The following is a 21936-nucleotide window of genomic DNA, read 5'->3' as shown; positions in this document are numbered from 1 at the left end:
CGCGCCAAATAGCAAACCCCCATAAGTTAAAGGTGAGTTTGCTTTGACATTTTCGTCGGACTTAACGTTTAAGCGCGGTGTCGTTTCGGATCATTAAGGGAAAACAATAACTACACAAAGGACAACAATGGAACATAATTAAAATTGAAGTAAAGTTCAATTCTTATCGAAACTAAATAACGATAGTTTATGTAACCCCGAAAGCGCCATTTTACTCACCGGTGGTAAGATTCTGGAATCCTCTGAGTTCAGTAAAATCACGTTCGGGCGGTGTATAATTATATTTTTTAAAGCGACCCGAACCTAAATTGAAAGTAGGAAAAAGAAGACGGTAAAAGAAGTCTTAAAGTGATCTTTTCTGGACTGTAAAAAATATTTTTATACTCTCTACCTTAATATCCCAACTAGAGCACGCATCAATAGTGCGGAAAGTGTCGCTTTAAGACGTCAGCTTAAGCCTCTGCCCACTTGTGTAAGGAGTCACTTATGACGCTTATTTGTATTTGCAAAAAGGAACCCTAAATGTAATGGTAAGGACGGCAGCTAAAAATAAACCGTACGTTTATTATATAAGAATGGAACAAGCCTAAACCAAGGGCATAGAGGAAATACTATGGAAAACGTTAGTACGTATCTTGAAAGGAGATAAACAAAGAGGGTTCTGAAGCTACGTTAACCACAAACCTCTTAGACCCGCGCCTTTCCAGGCTTCGAACTCTCATCAGTCTAACGGGACTAACCAAAACAAATTGTATGGTCCATCGTAATTCCCGGGCAATTGAATTTGTGTATTCCATCAGTACGAAATTAATATTGGTCAGACCGCAACAAAGGGCCGACCGACGCTAACCCTTCTTGTCCCGTTCGTGATGGCGACGGCAAATTTTTGTAAAATACGACTATATTTAATATCGACTGCCGTTCCCGCGGACGTAGATCAAACAAATACAAAACGGGACGGTAACGCGAGTTCTGCAATACCAACGGTTCGATTAAATATTTACTAATCTATTTTATGGCGTGTAACGGAGAATTATTGTTGTGAGCGAGTTAATTTCGTCCAATTTAACCGATGCATCATCAATCGCGTCTCCCCCCATCCCGGCCCCTCGCGCGCCCCAGTCCGAACGCTTTATTAATAAAATTGATCATTCTAAATTTTACACGTTGCAACTGCAACAACAACAACATAACAACAGCGCCATCCATTATCGCGCAGTTTTCGGCGCAGCGAATTCGCCGATGCGGCCGTGTCTATAAATTTACCACCCGTCAAACGTCATAAATGCAACCGACCCCTTCGCCACCGTGTCCCTCCGCCGCCCCGCGGAGCTTCGATTAACCCACTGCCCGCCGCGCGTTCAGTAGCGTCGCGGACTAAAATTAATTAGCGCTGTGTGAATTATTGCACGCTGCCGAACTTCGTGTGTTTCGGGCGTTTTAAATTAATTTCGAAGCAATATACGACAAATTACGCGTTTTAAATTTTAAAATTTTCAGATTTTTTAGAACTACTTGTTTGGACGTTTGTTACCTTTATTTGAATCGTATCTCAAGGTCGTTGTGTCTGTTCGACCGTTATCAAGAGAATAATTTAAGCTCAAAAATTTTCGAACAATGTGAACTTTTCTGGAGCTTTTTGTGATTCATCAACGATGTTATTCTACATGTCTAGTTTCTCCAGGTTTTTCTTCAAAGTGTTTGTAACAATTCCCTCCGCTGACATAACCAATGGACATATGGCTACTTCGTTAAGACGCCAGATTTGTTTTAACTGGATAGCCAGGTCTTCATATTTTCGAATTTTCTCAGCTTCCGTAGATCTCAAATTGCGGGTCAACGGTATGGTAATATCAATGATTGTCCCTTTTTTTCCCCTGTTTATTAATAAAGAGAACTGGTCTGTTCTAAGTGACCATTGTGTCTGTTAGTATCGGACGATCCCAGTATAGCAGATGTTACCTATTTTCGAGAATTGATTTTGGTTCATATTTGTAAGATGCAGGCGTACCTTTTGACAAAAGTTCCCATTTCAAGCCCAGTTGCTGATGTGTCGGTTGTGCCTTCCTAAATAAGCATTATCTGCTAGTGCGCTGCACCCACCCATGATGTGTTCTATTGATTTTACAGTATTGCTACATTTCTACATTTATCAATGGTGTTGATTTTCAATATATATTTTTCATAATTTCTACTTCTAATTACCTTGTCTTAAAGCCCTCAGTTTCAGGATAAAGATAGACCTTATGGAATCACTGTAGTGATGCTGGTTTGTCGGTGAATGTATCTTCGAGTGAGGGAATTTACCATGAAGTGCTTTTTCCTTCCAAGTTTGTATTTCCTGATGTAATGTTGATATTGTATCGGTTACTATTGGCATTGGCATCCTAACGTGTGAAGTTTTTATCCGCATTTCTTATAGACTGGATGAGAATATATATATATATATATATATATATATATATATATATATATATATATATATATATATATATATATATATATATATATATATATATATATATATATATATATATATATATATATATATATATATATATATATATAATGACACTATATTCCGGGATATCATCCGTTCGCTCGTTGAACTCCGACACTTCGAAGTTCGGAATATATATATATATATATATATATATATATATATATATATATATATATATATATATATATATATATATATATATATATATATATATATATATATATGATGACACTATATTCCGGGATATCATCCGTTCGCTCGTTGTGTGTGTGTGTGTGTGTGTGTGTCGAAAATGGAATACAATCTGCTCCAATGCAATTCGAAGCGACTTGTCGATCCTCCAGCCCACCCCGACCGCCCTCTGGCGGGCAATCGAATCGCTTAAGATATTTCCCCTCATTGACATTCGACGTCGTAGTATCGTTCATTGATATTCATGGTATCGAATCCGGAGCAGCAGATACGAGCCCAAAAAAACTGAGCATCCCCGTCGGCTTTCCCGGCACATAAAATTACGCAGATGGCGGCGCGTCCTGGAGTCTAAAGAGCTACGGGTATGAGCGTGGCCCCCGCGGGCTGTGCCGCGTGTCCCATGAATACTCATTTTCTAGCAGAGCGACGCTTGGACATGATTTTCGTCAAATTCGTGGCCAAAATTCAAAATTATAAAATGTTCTAAACATATCTAAAACTGCTATCGTTCTAGATGATTTGTTATTGAATGATTTTAATTTGGAAAACTGACAATGAATAACATTAATACTGATAGATGTAATATGAAGGTAAACTTAATATTTGAAAATCTCTAAACTTTTCTTTAACATCATCCCTATAGTTTAATATTGCCACTGTCCTTATAGCTCGCCTACAAAAGTGAAAATTACGCCATTTTGAGAAAACATTTGGCGATACCTCGGCGGGCAGGCCAAGCCGTTCGTGGGTCAGTTTAGGGCAAAACAAAACAGTTTACACTTGATGAATTATTAAACGATGTTATGCAAAAGAGAAGCACAATTCTCTGTGTTTTTATTTGGATGACTAAAAAAAACAAAAAACACTTTTTCAGAACATGATTTACATAATATTGTCTTGTATGGAGCAACAATAAAAAACAATAGAAAAACGGTCGAAGTAGCGACAAAATGCAAAAATATACCAACGAATAGTAATAGAGTGCCCAATAGTAAGGAAACTAGAAAACAGAGCACTGCAGTGGTATGTCACATACACAAAATGCTAGAACATATGTGGCCAAAACGAATACTGGAATGGAAGCTTCAATGGAGTAGTCGCAGAGGAGGACCAGCGCTAAGATGGGAATCATACATTAGATCTGCTATGATAGACATGTTAAAATATGCCACTGAATGTAAAGGAGCTAAGAGGAAGAAAAAGCATGGGATGGAGTCCTTAATAAACTTGTGTCTAGGGAACTTTATAAAGCTTTAGAGCCCGTGGCTAAAGCACCGGAATCGCTCAAATTGGCTCACCACACTGTTTAATAAATCTGGAGTTTTAAATTGACAACTTGCCCACGGCTCATTAATCGGGTATTTTAAGGTAGGGAAAGGAAAAATAATTTTGGCAACAACGTCTAACGGAAATCTCATCTGCGCGGCAGCTTCGGCTACAAGTTTCTCGTTAGCGGGTTCCAACACTTAACCGTGGGGTATTGCGAGCGGGACGATAAAAGAGCATCGTTTTTAGCGCTCGCGTTTGAATATTTAAAGGCGGGGCATTTTAATGCAGTTCGCGTGGAGCGATTTGCATATTTGCGCTTACCGTCGACGGTCCCCCAATTATACCCGATTTAATATTTAATCGATACGAAAACGGCGCGATCTTTTGAATAAAGAACTCGTCGGCACTTTCGCTTCGTTGCCGGTCGCCATTCGAACATTAATTCAACATTTATATCTCGGGTATTACGGAAAGGCACGTCTGGATACTCTGCCATTTACACAACTATATTCAAATCAGCTAGGCGACGAATTGTAAACGATTTTCTTAAAATTAAATTTCTTTAGCAATAAATATAATATAATTTTATCCGTCATTCTTTTAATTGTAGCTCTATAGTATGGTAACAAACTTTTATGAAACAAAAACAGGACAACCAAATATTTGATAAACGGCCATTACTACGGGCTTCACGTTTATTATTTTGATGAACATTGGGAACACTACAGGCAATTTACATATCAAGAATTCGCATAGCGTTACACTACTTATTCTTAATTTAATCAACAATGAAAAAAAAAACAAACTATATCTATAGTTCAGGTTTTGTATAACAGTACCGTGCGTTCAATTTATCTTGTAAACATTTTAATTGGCTTTAATTTTTTTTGTTCTTAGAGATATCAAGGTAAACAAAAAAAATGTAGGGGTTTCGTCCAAGTGACGTTTAAAACAAAACACTATCAATTTTCTGACATATAAGCTTACATTATAAATTTTTTAATAGAACACCCTGTTTATTATATATGTGTTTAATAGAATAGCTTATTCCGATTACAATGATGTAACACACTTTATATTTTAGTCCTCTCATTTTTGACAAATCGGCAAAAATAGGAAATTTGTATATAATTTTAAAGCGTGCTCTGACTGAGAAATATAAATATGTTTATGTTTGACATATTAGTAAACAACCTTTTTCGCGAATTTAGCATATGCTGCAAGTATACTTTCTGAATAATAAAAGAGCCACCGCAGCTCATCGTCAGTATAATAGACTTTATCGAGAGCGCCGAGCTCCTTCGAAACAGATATTTCGCAGGCTGGCAAAGAAATTTGCAGAAAACGGTAACGTATTAAATGCTAAAAAGGTATGCCAGAATCATAATGTATTAAATGAAGAAAATAAGGCAACATATTAGGATTCTATGAAGCTCATTCAGTTTCCTCTATTACTAGAGTATATGAAGAGACAGGTATCTCTTGGGGGTCAATCCACTGAAAGAATATGAATATAATACATTTCAATTTCGTAAAACTCAAAAACTAAGTGGAGAACAATGTCAAAGGAGGATGCAGTTTTGTTTGGATTTTTTAAATAGACATAATGAGAGTAATAATTTTTTGAAAAACATTTTTTGACCTAATGAAAGTTTTTTTCACTACAAGAAAGGGTTGTAATAGATAAAATACCCGATATTGGTCTCTAAATAATCCTGGGCCATTACAAGAAATAAAAACCCACGGGTATCAATCAATTAATGTATGATGTGGTGTCATAGATGAGTATATTTTGGGTCCGATATTTATAGATCAAAACTTAACTGGAGATCATTATTAGCAACTCTTAGAGCACCAAATAGATCAATATATATCCCAGGGGTTGGATAGGCAACGGCGGAACTATGGATTGGCCAGCCAACAGCCCCGACTTAACTTTAATTGATTTTTTGTTTTCGGAACATATAAAAAGTTACGTGCACAGAACTCCTTGTAATAATGTTGTGGAACTTGGGCAAAGGATTTCAGAGACAATCGATCAGTTGAAAGACAATCCGGAAACATTACTAAAGGCAAGACATCATACAATTAAACTGTATGAAAAAATGTGTTCAGGAAAATGGTGGTCACTTACAGCAGTATTTAGAATAGTTAAAAATTTTTATACTTTAGTGTGTCCTTTTTAGTGTTTTTGTTCTACTCTAATTTGGAAATAATTTTGGAAAATTATATAAAAATTTTCTATTTTCGCCGATTTGTCAAAAACGAGTGGACTAAAATATAAAGTGTGTTACATCATTATAATCGGAATACGATATTCCATTACACAATATATAATATACAGAGTGTTCTATTTTAAAAAATATGATGTAGGCTTATATGTCCGAAAATTGTTGTATATATGGAAAAAACTTTGCTACTAACTTTTTACTTTTTTTACTTTGATATCTCTAAAAACAAAAAGTTACAGCCAATTAAATTATTATCAAGATAAACTAAACGCACGGTACATTCAAGTCTTTTAAAGGTATTTTGCTGTGTTGAGAAAATTTCTATAATCATATATATTTAATTGATTTTCACTATTCAACAGAGTGGACCTGAAATAATTCGGCTTATCGGCAGTTGAATATATATATGACAAAATAGAGGGAGCATAATAACTGAAATTTACAATTTCAAAACAAACTATATACACGTCAGCCTTCTTCTATTAGTTGATGCAATAATATTAAAGTGTTCACCAGCAGCAATTTAATCCTGATGCTGGATTATGAAGTGCTCCTTAAAGGAGATAAATTTTAATGGTTGATTTTGAATCCGCAAGTTGTTTAGTATACGATTCTTGTGCTTATGCTCATTTAAATGTAAGATCGTTTTATTCTAACTTTTTTCCCAATTCATTTTAGATTCTGGACTTGATTTTGTGAGTCTTTCGGAAACTTGGCTTTCAACCGTTCTCCCTAATAATGGTCGAAACATGGATGGTTATAGCATTATTTTTTATTATGTTTCTTTTTATTTATTATTATTTATTTATGTATTTTTATTATTTTAAAGTTAGAGCTATAGATATATCAGAAAATGTTAGTAATGATAGTTTAGAACAAAGGTGGTTGTCTTTTAAGATCGATCGATGTATCTAGGAACAGTTTATAGACCTCCAACTTTTAACTTACTTGAATGTCATAACTCTCTGGAAAACATCCTTACCGCACTTATTCCTCAATTTGATTGTTTTATGTTTGGCGGAGATTTCAACGTTGATGTGTTAAAAACTCCCGCTTATTTTCCATTTTCAAATACTCTCGCCAACTCCGGCATGCGTCAACTAGTTACAGGGTCCTTCGGGTTACTGGTAATTTTAGTTCGCTTCTTGATGTACTGGTCACCTCTAATTCATCCATATGTGACAATATTGAAGTTAATGATATGAGTGATACCTCAGATCACTATATTGTTTATTATAATCTCAAGCTGTAGAAACAAGATACAACCCTTTTTCGGGCCTTTAGAGATTTTTTGGGCATTTGAAAATGAATTGTTTATGAATAGCCTTAGAACAATTAACTAGGATCTTTTATACACTTTTGATTATATATACGTTGGCTTTCTTACGAATAATATGAATTATTTATTTGATATTCATGGTCAATTAAGAACCAGAGACCCCCAGCCCCTTGGCTGACCGAAAACCTTAAACTTTTAATAAAACTTAAAAATAGGTCACGTTTAAAATACCAACGTCTTAAGTCAGATATTGCTTTAAACGAGTATAGAGAATTGAGAAACTTTGTAAACTGCTGCGTGAGAGCCGATAAAAGGGCATATTTAGGAAGTACATTTAAGGCTGATACTAAAAAATTTTCGCGTATTTTGAGGAGACGTCGTGTGCACAGTAACCGTACTTTAATGTTTCCAAACAATTTAGGCCAACCAAATAGTTTTAATGTTGCTTTTATTTCTTTTGGAGCTGTTGGTGCTATTGATTCTGAGTTTGTGTCTGCAAATTAAACAGATAAACAATTTGGTCCTAATTCATGCCGTTTTGCTAAAGTTTACCCTGAGGAAATTAATGAAACTTTGATTAGCATTATAACTGACGCTCATTGCTCAGACAATGTGATTCCTTTGACTACTCCGCATTTAATCGATAATATCACTTTCCTCGTTAATAAGTGCCATATCTCCGGGGTTTTTTCCGGATTCTTGGAAGCAAGCTAAAGGTATACCCGTTCCAAAGAAAGCGTGCTCAAATGGCATTAACGATTTGTTGCTAACCAAAGGTTGTTGAAAAAATTGCAGCTAAACAAAATCTGGTTTTCGACCTCTTTACGACACGACACAATGAATAATTTCCTTCTTTTAGCTAATCTGAAACACTTTGGGATAAAAGGTAACTGCTCTTTCATTTTTTAAAAGTTTTCTTTGTCAGAGATACCAGAGAGTAATTATAGGAAGTACTCGTTCAGATGATATTGCTTTGGAAAGGGGTGTTCCCCAGGGAAGTATTTTGGGACCTATTATGTTCTCAGTTTATACAGCGGACTGACTGTCTTTTCTTAAATTTTGTAAATCTCTCTCTCTAGGGAAGTTTTAAATACTGCTACTAAAAAAAAAATTGGATTTAAAAATTATTGAATACTGACAAAACGCAAATGAATTCCAGAGAAACTGCAACTAATTATATGGAAGGAATTCCGTCAAGAAATCCAGGGGATCCCAAAATACTATATTTAAAAATTTTGTATACTCTTTCCTTTGCGGTTTTCCTCACGGCTCAAGATCATTTGCATCGATCGATAGGTCCTTTAACATAACTAAAACTACAGTACAAGTAGCTCTTTTTCTAGCGCTCGGCCGGCAAATGGAATCGTCAATACGGCAAGGCGCAGCGACCGTCAACTCCGCCGATGCGGCGCCCTTCAAAAAGCAATTTAACAGTTCCATCTCTTACGGAATACGCGCCGGCTAATCAAATGACGTCATTTTAAATCGTATCTCTCCCTCGACCCTTCGTTTAATTAAAACCCTTGGCTCTCGGGCCTTTACAAAATCGAACTTGTTTATCGATATCGGCGGGCGTAGGCTGCTCCGATTTTCATACGGACAACTAACCACCGGCGGGTGCTGAACGTAATATTTTTTTCCGCAAGGACAAAAAAAATGTTTTTTTTTTTGTAAATGGTTGGATAGCGGCATAGGAAAAACAAACTACTTGACATGCGTCGACTGGCCGGTCGGTTCGTGAGTACGCCAATGGCATTTCCATGCTTACCAACGTAATGTCTGCCGGCATTCCCGCCTAATTGGCCTAATCTAGTTTGTTTTCGGTAACGACGTAGTGATGAAATCCCTACTTAAATATCCGACACCCTTTTCTACCTATTAGGACCGCTCATCAGTTTCAGTTTCCGCTTCACGCGTTCATAACTTTTTGAATTTAGTTTTGACCAGCTCCCAGCTATTTCGATTCACACGTTTAAAATTATTGAGTTGTCGGCAGTTGCTGGTAACGACGATAATGTCGGTGGCCACATTTATGATTGTAATTATAATTATATATTAAAAATAGTATGTTTAAATAAATGTTTTACTTGCCCCTGTATGCCAGTATAAGCCAGTAGAGGTCTGAAAACAGTTTTTATTATAAGAATGATGATCCTTATTACATTAGTAGGCTAAAAACCAAATCACTACTTTGACAACGTTATTGCAAGTGACTAAACCTAAATATAAAGCCGATTGTGATTTCAAAAACCTGTTTTAATTAATAAGCAAATTTATTTCAACCGTTTTACACCCAGTTGCATAAAATATAAAAATAAGAAAAAAAATAATGAAAATACTGTACAAAATACAGTACAGTATAATTACTCGCACACGTACTTAAGATAGATAATTACACATCTACTATAAGCAATTATAAGCTCTGCGCATGAAGCAGAAAACAGTCGACAATCTCACGAAGCGTATCCGCATTAATATCACATATGTCTGAACACGTACACAAAATTGGCTACTGATATAAAACATTGTAGGGGGTATGGAAATGAAATGTATGCTTAAATCCGGCTTCATTTTTGGAGACGAACAAATTTTACTTTGCTTAAAATCCACTCAAAGTTCACCGTGTCATGCAAAAATATTAAAGAATTAATGACCATCCAACTTCCAGAGAACCCGCCTAATAGTAGTGATGGTCAAATCCTTTATTCGAATATATATTACCTCCCTTGAGGAATCGTCTCTGGATCAACTTTGAGCTATCAATATGACATTGATATATTACCACACCATATTTTAATTTAGATCTCACGCAAGAATAGTAGAGAGTTCTAGTAGTTGAGGTGTTGTTAAAGTGTAGGCAACTTCTTTTCACAAAATTCAACGCTGTTAACACCGATAATACAAATCGATTCAATATAGTTGCATTTATTACGTAATTAAATAAATTTGTGTTCAGCTTTCTAGAGTAAATGTAATGTGCTTAAGCTTAGAAACATTTAAACCTAATCTAGCAACTTAGCAATTAGATCATCAATAAAGATGATAAAAAGAAGAGGTCCTAAATGTGACCCTTGTTGTATCCCCGACGTGTGATGAAATACTAGGGAGTTAAACTCCTCGTATTAAACGAAATGTTTACGATCTGAAGTTGATGAACAATTGATCAAATGCTTTTTGAAAATCCATATATACTACATCCCTCTGACCTAAATCATCAATTGATTCACATAAATATTGAGCCAATGTTGCCAGATTGTTTGTGCACGAGTTGAAACAAAACCGTGTTGCTCATCACTAATGTTATTCTTGAATTGATATGGGTCGATAATTTTCAGTTACACTCGCGTCACCTTTTTTAAAAACAAGAATAACTTTTGCAATCTTCCACAATTCAGGAAACGTACACAATTCGATAATGGTATTGAATATGTAAGTAAGTGAACGAGGACACTGATACAGTCCTTAACAAAAAAGCTAGGGATGCCATCAGTACCGGCTGTTGGTTTATCTTTATTTTTTTTTTGCTGGCTTTAATAACCTGCCTTTCGGTAACTCCAACAATAGATCATTCGCTGAAAGAGACATCACACGTGTATAATTCTGATCACCGAAAATATAGAACGAACTAGAATGTCTACCAAATGCATCTACCATGACTTGGCGCTACTGTGACTGGAGCTATTTCTCTTCGATTGAATATATGACCAAAATTTTGAGTAATCATCTCGTATATTCAATTTTATATTGCTTAAGTATTCCCTATATGCTTTTACTGTTTGAGTTTTGATTTGACTTCTAAGTGTTTTAAATCTCGATAGCAAGAAAGAGCTCCCTTTATTTTTATAAGCACGAAAAAATTTCTCTTTTTCAAGGATTTGTATAATAATATCTCCAGTATACCAGACCGGGAATCGTTGGCGTCTTATAATTATTTAATTAATTTAAATTAATGAGAGCATCATAAAAACAATTTAAGGACTCATCCATGTCAGAAACACCACAGACAGGTGACCAATCCAATCTCAACACCTTATCAGACATTAGAGGAAAGTTTGCCTGTCTAAAGTCGAAGGTCATTAGAAGCATTTAAAATGAAGCTGTGAGCATTGAAGTCGCCAAGAATTATATTATTTTTACTGACATCAATAAATACCGAAAAACCCTAAAAGAAAGACTCAAAATCATTATCCGGTACTGACGGTGGTGTGTACAAAACATAAACATTGAACTGAAAAGATCGACCCACAGCAATCTTGCAACTTATAAAATCAGCAGCGTTAGAAATACCACTCAATGGAGATATATCGATTCTCTCTGAAAGAACATTAAGAATTATTTATACCCAAATCGCGATAACCTGCCGCAGTTCACATTCTCATATTTCAATTTCGACGGCAAAGGGTCGTAGGTGTGAAGGGGTTCCGACGCTCGAGTACAGAAACCGCTCCAAACGCAATCCAATTGTTTGCCCCTCCCGCGCCGCATCTGCGGACACACGGTAATGAAAATTTCGCCCAATATCGTAAGCATTTTGAACGCGCGAATATCAATCGTTATATCGAAATCCGCAACCTCAAACTATGCCGGCGCGCTAAAGTTCGAAATAACCCGAAATGCATTTGATTTTCGCCTAACCTACTCGGTTCTATCGAATTTTTGGAATTACTTGATTGCATTCAGTCGTACAATATTCAAAATAAACCATGGTTTTTATAGTAACGATGGCCGGGAAAGACCGCACAAGATAGTGGTTAATCAATACACTGAACAGCAGTTTTAACTTGTGTAACTAATGATGTGAACTAAGATGATAAACACTAGCTAAACACGCAACTCTATCTAAGCTAGCTTGGCAAGCGCGTGATTGGAAAAACAGCTAATTTTTAAATTTTAATTTTTGAGTATTGTTTCGAAATTTTAAAAGTATTTAAATTTCCATTTGAAATCTTTGTGACATTTTCTATTAACACACACAAATATCCATTATAAAACAATGCAAATGATAAAATCAATTTAACAATTTTAATTATAATATTTTTATTTATATAATACGTCTATGACGCCTTTAAATAAAATTGACGGCGATAACAGAACCATTGCAGTTCGTTGGATAGAGTCTACTAAATCGTAGGGTTTTTCGAAACAAACGGCTACCTACTAGTAAAAAAAAATGAATAACGTTTGGGATAGAAGAAGATTCACAGTACTAAAGCAGCAGCAAGTGAAGAAAAACAGCAACGAATCGAAGAAGCCGGATTTGTAGATCACCGAGAGGGGTTAACAGTTTTCAAAAATTCGTGTTGCACCGAACGTTAGCGATTCCGATTCAATAAAAACGAATATACGATGGTTCGCTGAGCGGTAAGCAAAAAATATACGAAATCGTATATAACGTCGGCGGTGCACACGACCTTCTTATATATATAACCGAATATGAAATTGGCAATAAAAGTTTTACGATAAAATACGATAGTTCGGGTAATGTTTGAATATTTCATGAATCGTAAAAGTTTCCCAGACACCGGGAAAGCGTCGAAGAGGGACGAAATTACCGGATAAAAACAATCCTTCTTCTGCGACGCGGAAGCGCAATTGCGGATCTGTCCGTCAGGGCGGCTTAAGACGTGGACGTCGCGCGTCGCATCGTCTCGTTTAAATCAAAAAATTCGAGGGAGCAACACTCGGTTTTGCGCCGGGCAGAAAACTTTTATAGTTTTTCGAACGATCGGGCGTCTCTTTAAACTGGAAACGTCGGCCGTAATTTAGGTGGAAGGAAACTCTGCGACGATCTCTTCTTGTCAGGAGTCGATTTCGGAGTATCGCTTTTCGAATGTTTCTCCCGATTGCGACGGCGTAAGGGGGAAGTTTTATGTGTTCGAAAGGGATGACACAATTAAACGAATTTCTCTAATATTTGTAAACTTTTTGGTACAGCCTCCAACTTGTTAACTTAATTGACTAGTAAGATTGCTTTAATATTCATTGAATTTACCTTAATTTTACTTCCAAAGTTGCTATCCATTTTGTGTGATTTTAAGTTTCTGTCCAAAATCCAGAGGTAATCCCATAATATCATGGATATATATCTACTAACCCGTAGCTACAGCTTCGGTTTTCTACTACTACCAAAGAAGTACTTAAGGTTTTGATTGCATTCCTAATGATTTGTTAATAGTAACGCTGCTGCTGCTTATCATTTTATTAATTATTTATGCCTCTATATGGTAAATACAACCACATCAAACATTGCCAATGACACTGCTCTTACATCGCATTTTTAAACTTTAATTGACTTGAAAAAGATTTCTGATAGCAATGTAGTGGCTTCTTGTGAGTACAGCAAAAACCCAAACCTTTATATTCCGACGCCTTTGTCAAACTGTCAAATTACTGGATACGACTTATCGATGATAACTTAAATTGATCGGCTCACGTAGATGTAATGAGCTTTCTGGCATCACTTTTTTGGTTGGAAAGCTTAAATCGTTGATGAGCTTGAGAAACTGCAATATTGAAATTCCGATATTTTATAATCTCCCAGACATAATTAGGAATCTGAATTTTCAAAACTTCTAGAAATCCTTAACTTGTGAACCTACGTTTCTTATATTTAAATGTTTGTGAAATTAGTTGTTATCTTAAATTAGTGTTTAGGAACTGCGAAAATCAAATATTCTTATTCTCAGTCGTAGGTGACGTCCTTGGTATTGGTACCCCTACAACATGTATGGAAACCATAGTATAGCATTCCAGCCAATTATGTTTTTAATTTTCTGCAAGGACAACTCAGCCTCACATAGGCCTACCTATCGCGTCCATATTCACTTGTTTGATCCTACACGGAGGCACTACAAAACGATGATTTCTATACCTCGAAGTAGGTAAACCTAAATTCTTAAAAATATTAATAATAATAATAATAAATTATAGCGAAATTACAGAAAATACGTACTACAACAAGCGGTGCCAAACGAAAACTGTAGAATGTGTGGAAGTGGTCCTGGAACGATTCAGCATTTAATATCGGCGTGTAGTTATCTAGCGTCAAAAGATTATCTGAAGCGGCATAATCGAGTTGCAGGAATTATCCATCAGCATATCTGCAACAACAAAAAACTGATAAATAGTGAATTCCCGTACTACAAATACTTACGGCAAAATGTAATCGAAAACGAAACGTACAAGTTTTATTGGGACACAGGCATAATAACTGATCGGCAGGTAAGACACAATCGACCAGATGTAGTGGTTGTCGACAAGCAAAAGAATATAAAAGAAATATAAATATCTACCACACGAGCTAAAAGGCATTTACCAACTTGCCAAAGTATACATAATTCCGATCATAATCTCTACAAACGAAATTGTGGAAAAGAAACTGCCCAAGTGTTTACGACTTTTGGGCATAGAAAACCACAAGAAAATTACCACGCTGGTGCAGATGACGACAATACTGGGCACGTGCAACATAGTCCGAAGGGTGATGGCGCATGGAGGAGTCGTTGACGAGTAAAGCCCCGATTGTTCTATGGTGAAAAAGGACCCAACAAAAGTTATGAGAAGACAAATAATAATAATAATAATAATAATAATAATAATAATAATTATTATTATTATTATTATTATTATTATTATAGACTTTAGACTTTAGACTTTATTGGCCATTAAATACATTACAAGAACAACAAATGGCAAGTCACAATATCAAACACATTCTAATAACATTCATAGAGAGCAACATAATTATCAGATAGACAAACACCAAACATTGAAACAAAAATTAGGTAAAAAAAAAAGTAAATAAATAAATAAATAAATTCCCAATTAGTATTATGGAGACACTCGTGACGCAACACGGATGTACTCATCTGCAGTATAGAATGCGTTCTCCAATAGAAATTGTTTTATTATATTACAAAATTTAGTGAATGGCAGATCGTTGACAACGGTTGGTAGAACATTGTAGTAATTAAGGTACAATTTATTTAACTCGGATGTGCGCAGCCTAGAATGGCCCTGGACAATTAATTCAGATCCCCTGGTGTAGTGATTGTGGCGATCACAGTGCTTAGGCATATCGTTCTTTAGCTCATGTATGAGAGTGACTGTATAGTAAATAAAAAGTGATGGTAAGGTCAAAATATTAAGCTTTCAGCGAGCAAGAGTTCAAGTTTTTCTACAAATATAGAAAAATTGCCTCTAGAGCCAGAGCGATAAACATTGATTAAAATAAGATTAAGCACTGGTATCTCCACACCACAAAACTCTGCGTGAAGATCCAGACAATATTTACTCAGATTAAGACTGCTACAGGCAATATTATTTTTAACATATATAGCAGTTCCTCCTCTGGAGGTACTGAGACGACAATAATATCCAACTAATTTATAATTGTGAACCTTAATAATATTAAGCAACTCCTCACCATTTACAAAATGTTCACAGAAACATAGAATGTCAAAACCAATAGAATTTAGATATTCCGTAACCACATCGAGTTTACTTAGGAGACCCTGCACATTGTAGCTCAAGATATTAATGCTGTTCCTACCTCCATCGGTAGTCTTGGGTCGGGATTCTCACTCACTAGACGTCTCTCTGTTGATACTGGAATTGGATCGGTTTTTTCTCTTGTCAGACGCCTGGGGAAAAAATGATTTATCAACACACCCGTGGGCCAGATGGAAGTATCCAGAATTTTTTGCGCTTCGTGATCCATGGCCGATACCCTAAATGAGGAGTAACTCTCAGGATACATTGATGGGACCTGGAACACTTCTACTCCACTAACTATCGGTGCTAGATATTGTCGGACCTCCTCAGCTTTGGTATTCCGATGCAGTTTAGTAATGTGAAAACTGATTTTACGTTCAGCAACTCGAAGTGCACATTTAGAGAACTTTTGCGTTTGGACCCACCATCCAGTTCTATTATTTCAGAGCATATCTGACGTGACACAGCCTCACTGACTGCACTAGATAGTTCTTTATTTGTAATTTTATTCAGGTGCTCCGACTTGGGGGCGTTTTGCTTAATTGGACCTGTCTGTGATGATTTAGCCCTATTTGCAGAATCCAGAGTTTGCCCTTCAAGGAGTCTGCTTTTTAGTAGGCTCACCTGTTCTTTTAAAGCGGTAATGGCTATGGCTTGATTCTCGATAACAAGATCTTTTTGCTTCAAAAGTTCTTTTAAATACATGATTTCTTTTGCGGCATCAAATGGAGCGTTTGCTCCCGAATCATCAGGAATTGGACCCGACTCCAAGGATTCGCCTCCGTAGGAACAGCAATCAATCTTGTCGCCTCCTAAAATTTTCGTGTTTTTCATGATTTTCACGCACGATTTATGCGATATCGTGCCGCACTTGATACACAATAGACCAGTACCTGCCACGCTCTTACACCTTTTACAAGGTTTAGCATTGCTTTGATCAGCCATAATTTTAACTATACCAAAAGAGCCTTCAAACCGCACAGTCGGCTAGATTTTTACTTTGTAAAACGATATCGATCTCAATAAAAATTGACTATTATTAACCGACCGTGCACGCCGTCGCTTCCCGGTCGCACAGTGACACTACGTGAAGCAAAAAAAATATTGTCTAAATTCTAACCTGAACACGTGTTGCACGTGAGATTACACTTTTTACGAAACGAAAGATGCTGATAACAGTTTATTACGTACTACACACACTAAATCTCACGATGAACCGTTTTTAATAAATTAATTTGACTTCAAATAGACAAACAGAGATTGTTATTAGAGACGATAGAAATGCACAATAGAGGTTAGGCACGGCGCGCACAATAATAATAATAATAATATATATATATATATATATATATATATATATATATATATATATATATATATATATATATATATATATATATATATATATATATATATATATATATATATATATATATATATATATATATATATATATATATATATATATATATATATATATATATATATATATATATATATCGTTTATTGACCATTTACAAATACAAAACGTATTTTTAAAGTCAGCAAAAGAATAACAATTTATAAAATAACTTAAAATAATTTAGATCTACTGTGCCCGATAAGTAACAAATTCGTTTATGGAATAGAAACAATGCTCTTCAAAAAACTTTTTTGATAATTGTTTGAATTTTTTGATGGAAAGTCGTTTAATATCAATATTTTTGGACCGAAAAATAGAGTTTGCAAAAATATTATACAATTCTAGGTTAAGTTTATTTTTTTGTGTAGTACACAACCTCGATCTTAATGTTTTGATATTGTCAGCTGTTCGCGTCATGTAACTGTGATATCCACCATGAGTCGGAAAAACAGACAAATTTGAGTGGATTTCGACTAAAGTTTGGAGAATAAACATACATGGTAACGTAAGTATTTTCAATTCTTTGAATATTGGGCGGCAGTGGCTGGACGGCGGAACACCCCCAAGAACCCGAACCGCAGACTTCTGCAATCTAAAGGCTCTCTCGGCCTCCGTCGCGTTCCCCCACAGTAGTAGACCATAAGATAAGATACTATGAAACAGTGCAAAATAAACTATACGGAGAGTGCTTTGCGAGATCGAACCTCGCAGTTGTCTCAGAACAAAAACCTGAGATGACAATTTACCGCACAGGTAGTCTATATGAGGCGACCACGTTAAAAACGCATCTAGGTAAACACCAAGGAGTTTGACCGGTTCAGATTTTTTACTTCTTCGATTGGTATTGAAAATTAGAGTCTTTGTTTTATCGGAATTTAATTTAAGTTTATTAGCAGAGAACCAGTGCTCAATCATAGAGAGTGTAGTGACAGCCTTTTTATTTAAATTAGTTAGATCTTTCTCCGATTCAATCAATGATGTGTCATCCGCATAGAGTATACTGCGAGCAGCATTTGTTGCAAATACTACATCATTGACATATATTATAAACAAAAGTGGACCAAGGATGGAACCCTGAGGCACTCCATTAGTAATGTCCAACAGAGTGGATTCCCGATTATTCCAGACAACATACTGCTTTCTTCCGGTCAAATAAGATTTTAAAAGGGCTAAGGTATTTTCACGAATTCCGTAGTACTCAAGTTTAGACAGAAGTATATTAGTATCCACGCAGTCGAATGCCTTGGTGAGGTCGCACATCGTTACCGAAGTCGACAGGCCCTCCTCAAACCCATCAATCACATGCTCAATCACTGTGTATAAGGCACGGATGGTGGACCTACCTGACCGAAAACCAAATTGGGAATCTGTTAACAATTTCCTTCCCTCAAAGTAAGCAATAAGTTTATCTTTTATTATCGACTCAAAAATTTTTCCAATGATAGGAACGATTGCTATTGGTCTAAAATTATCTAAGATATTAGTATCCCCTTTTTTATGGAGTGGAAGAATTTTTGTCACTTTTAATTCATCCGGAAAACATCCCTCTTCAATGCTATTGTTTATTAGTAACGTAATAGGTTTCAGAAGTGAAGATATTGATTGCTTAATAATATTGGCATTTAGACCATAATAGTCAAGACAACGAGAGTTTTTTAGTTTTAAAATCGCTTCCCTAACATCACTCTCCACAACTGCCGACATAAAAAACGAGAAATTGGGTCTAGATGATCTGGAGATGTAGGTCATAGCATCTACTACTGAAGGTGTGATGGTTTTCGTTATCTCCGCTGACACAGAAGCAAAAAATCTGTTGAACTCCAACGGAGTAATAGATGATTGAATAGAGTTACTGTGCTTAGACCGTCTCTCCGAATTAACAATATTCCATGTCGTTTTAGATTTATCATTTGAACTCAGAATTATGTCATCATAAGCCTTCTTTTTCTCCACCTTTATAGTGTGACGATATTCTTTGTGGAACCGCTTGTAAGCATGAAAGTCTTGGTTACTTTTTGAACTATGGTATTTTTTTTAAGGCATAAAAGATGCTGGCGCATTTGTTTAAGGTTTTCATTGAACCATTTAATTGGCGAGCAATGGATGGTAGAGTTAACAATGGGAAAGAAACTGTCGACAGCTCCCCTAAGTTGTTCAATAAACATAGAACAAAACTCAACGCCACTTTGTTCGTTACTGACAAGTTTGGACCACTCAATGTGCTCCAGACTGTTGCCGAACGCAGTTATACGTTTATTATTTATTAACCTTCTTTTAATTTTATCATGATTACGACAAAGCACTGACGAATTAACTTTTATTAATTGTCCCAAATGATCTGACAAAACGGGGTCACAGACTAGGACACTTAACCGGTCACTAGGAAAATTGGAAATTACATTGTCCAAACAGGAATCTACTGATTTAGACTTCCTGGTAGGTTCTTTTACAAAGAACTCTAAGCCAAACGAAATGAATATATTTTTTAACTCCTCTGATTGTGAGGTTTTTTGTGTTAAGTCTACGTTAAAATCGCCAACAATAATTAAGTTGTCATAACGTTTATGAAGAAAACTTATCATTCTGTTCAAATGATCAATAAAAATGGATACATTGCCTGAAGTAGAAGATCTGTAAAGAGCAAGTAAAACAGTCTTATTATCAATAATTTCCGCTGCACAAAATTCTGCATGAGTTTGAATAGCAAATCCGCCGACATCTAGATATTTGTATTTGATATGCGGTCTTGAAAAAATAGCAACGCCACCATGTTTAAGTTTTGGTCTACAAAATGACGAAATTAAAGTAAAATCGTTCATTTTAACCGACTCAAGCCCACCGCCATCCAGCCAATGCTCAGAGAGGCACAAAATATCAATATTATTTAATCTTGCAAACAATGAAACTTCATCAATTTTATTATGTAGCGCTTGAATATTTATATGTAAAATATTGTAGAAATTATTAGTTGACAAAGAATGGATTTCCTGCACTTTTCCCCAAGCCTTAACACTGTTCATTCCCTTGGGTGGCACAAACCTCACTTGCTCCGGACCCAAACTTCTTAGATGGAAAAAATCTGTTTATCTTCACTCCCACAGGCCAAAGATTCGGATCAAGAATCTTACTCGAATCTACCTCCGGGATGGTGACTTTAAAAGAAGAATACTGTGTTGGAAATCTTGATTGTAGTTTGAACACCGACGCATTGGTAGATAGTTGATTCAAATAGACACTGAGATCATCCTCGGACGTTTGAGGGTCAAGTTTGGTAATGTGATACTGATGGCTCTTCTGGACAGCTTTTAATGAACAAACTGGATTCTCCATTGCACCGATCAAGACATTTGTGGACCTCGTGGCTCTAGGGGCCCTTGAAAACTGCTTAGAACTATCCCCGGTAACGAGATTTTGTACTTGGTTACAAATAGTCGTCGCTTCAGCTTGTTGTATCGCAACTGCCACAGCCTCAGGACTAAATTTTGAATTGTGAGGCGGATCGTTGCGCTGATTTCGATGTTTATGGTTATGTTTATGGTGTGTTTTAGGTTGCTCCAGTTTACCAGGCACGTTTTGATCATGCATCACTGAAATGGTTTCTGCAGGCTGGACAGACTTCAACAATCGTATCTGATCTGTCAAAGCTTCGATTGCAATAGCTTGATTCTGAATCGTTAGTTCCTGCTGTTTAATAATTTGTTCCAAATAATAGACTTTTAATTTATCTGTGCCATCCTGATGAGCTTCCTCGACAGTAATTTCAACTGGTGAGACGACGTCAGTTTTTGCAGTTTTGGCAACCTCATCTTCACAACATGTAACCGATTTACCATCAACAGACCACTTCGCAGTTTTTATCTGCTTTAGACAACTGACGTGTGACAAAACACCGCATCTAACGCACCTAAGACCAGATTTAATGGAGCTGCTCTTGCACCTTTTGCATACTCCCAAACTTTCACTCATTTTTCAATGATAAAGCAACTATCGGTCTTCAACCTCAAATAAACCAATCAAATAGACGAAAGCTTCCGTGCGCACAGTCCGTTCCCAACAGATCAACGTCACCGGGGTGACAAAAACTAATCTGACTCCGCGCAATGACAACACACGTGCACAACCTTTAAACAGCCTACTGATAAAACAGGGGTTGTTGCTAACACTTAGTACGAAGAGAAAAATGTTACTATACACTCCGCACTAATTTTGATAAATTAAATTGCACTCCGAATGAGTTAAATACGCTAAACATTCAGACAAAAGAAAAGTACCACATAGGGCGAGCACAGCGCGCACAATCAAATAATAATAATAATAATAATAATAATAATAATAATAATAATAATAATAATAATAATAATAATAATAATAATAATAATAATAATAATAATAATAATAATAATAATAATAATAATAATAATAATAATAATAATAATAATAATAATAATAATGATAATGATAATAATAATAATAATAATAAACACTGTTTATTTTTGTGTGAAATAGTATCATTGCACTTCTTGCAGGCAATCAACCGACGAAACATTATAAATGTAGGTAAGCATAT

The 21936-nt window shown here is 35.8% G+C and overlaps 1 protein-coding gene and 1 long non-coding RNA gene across 7 annotated transcripts in view; both read left to right on the top strand.

Moving 5' to 3' along the window:
- LOC132697708 (hemicentin-1) overlaps positions 1–21936 on the top strand; it is a 405569-nt gene that overhangs the window by 259993 nt on the left and 123640 nt on the right. The window lies entirely within an intron of this gene.
- LOC132697710 (uncharacterized) lies at positions 17766–21096 on the top strand. The gene is made up of 3 exons (XR_009618296.1): positions 17766–18761; positions 20471–20858; positions 20918–21096. It is a non-coding gene; the product is annotated as an uncharacterized LOC132697710 (long non-coding RNA).

This window comes from Cylas formicarius, unplaced genomic scaffold, assembly GCF_029955315.1.
Source record: "Cylas formicarius isolate icCylForm1 unplaced genomic scaffold, icCylForm1.1 PGA_scaffold_2__14_contigs__length_35257938, whole genome shotgun sequence".
NCBI classification, from domain to species: Eukaryota; Metazoa; Arthropoda; class Insecta; order Coleoptera; family Brentidae; genus Cylas; species Cylas formicarius.
Note: the sequence above shows the minus strand (reverse complement) of the source record. Positions and strands in the feature narration are given on the sequence as shown.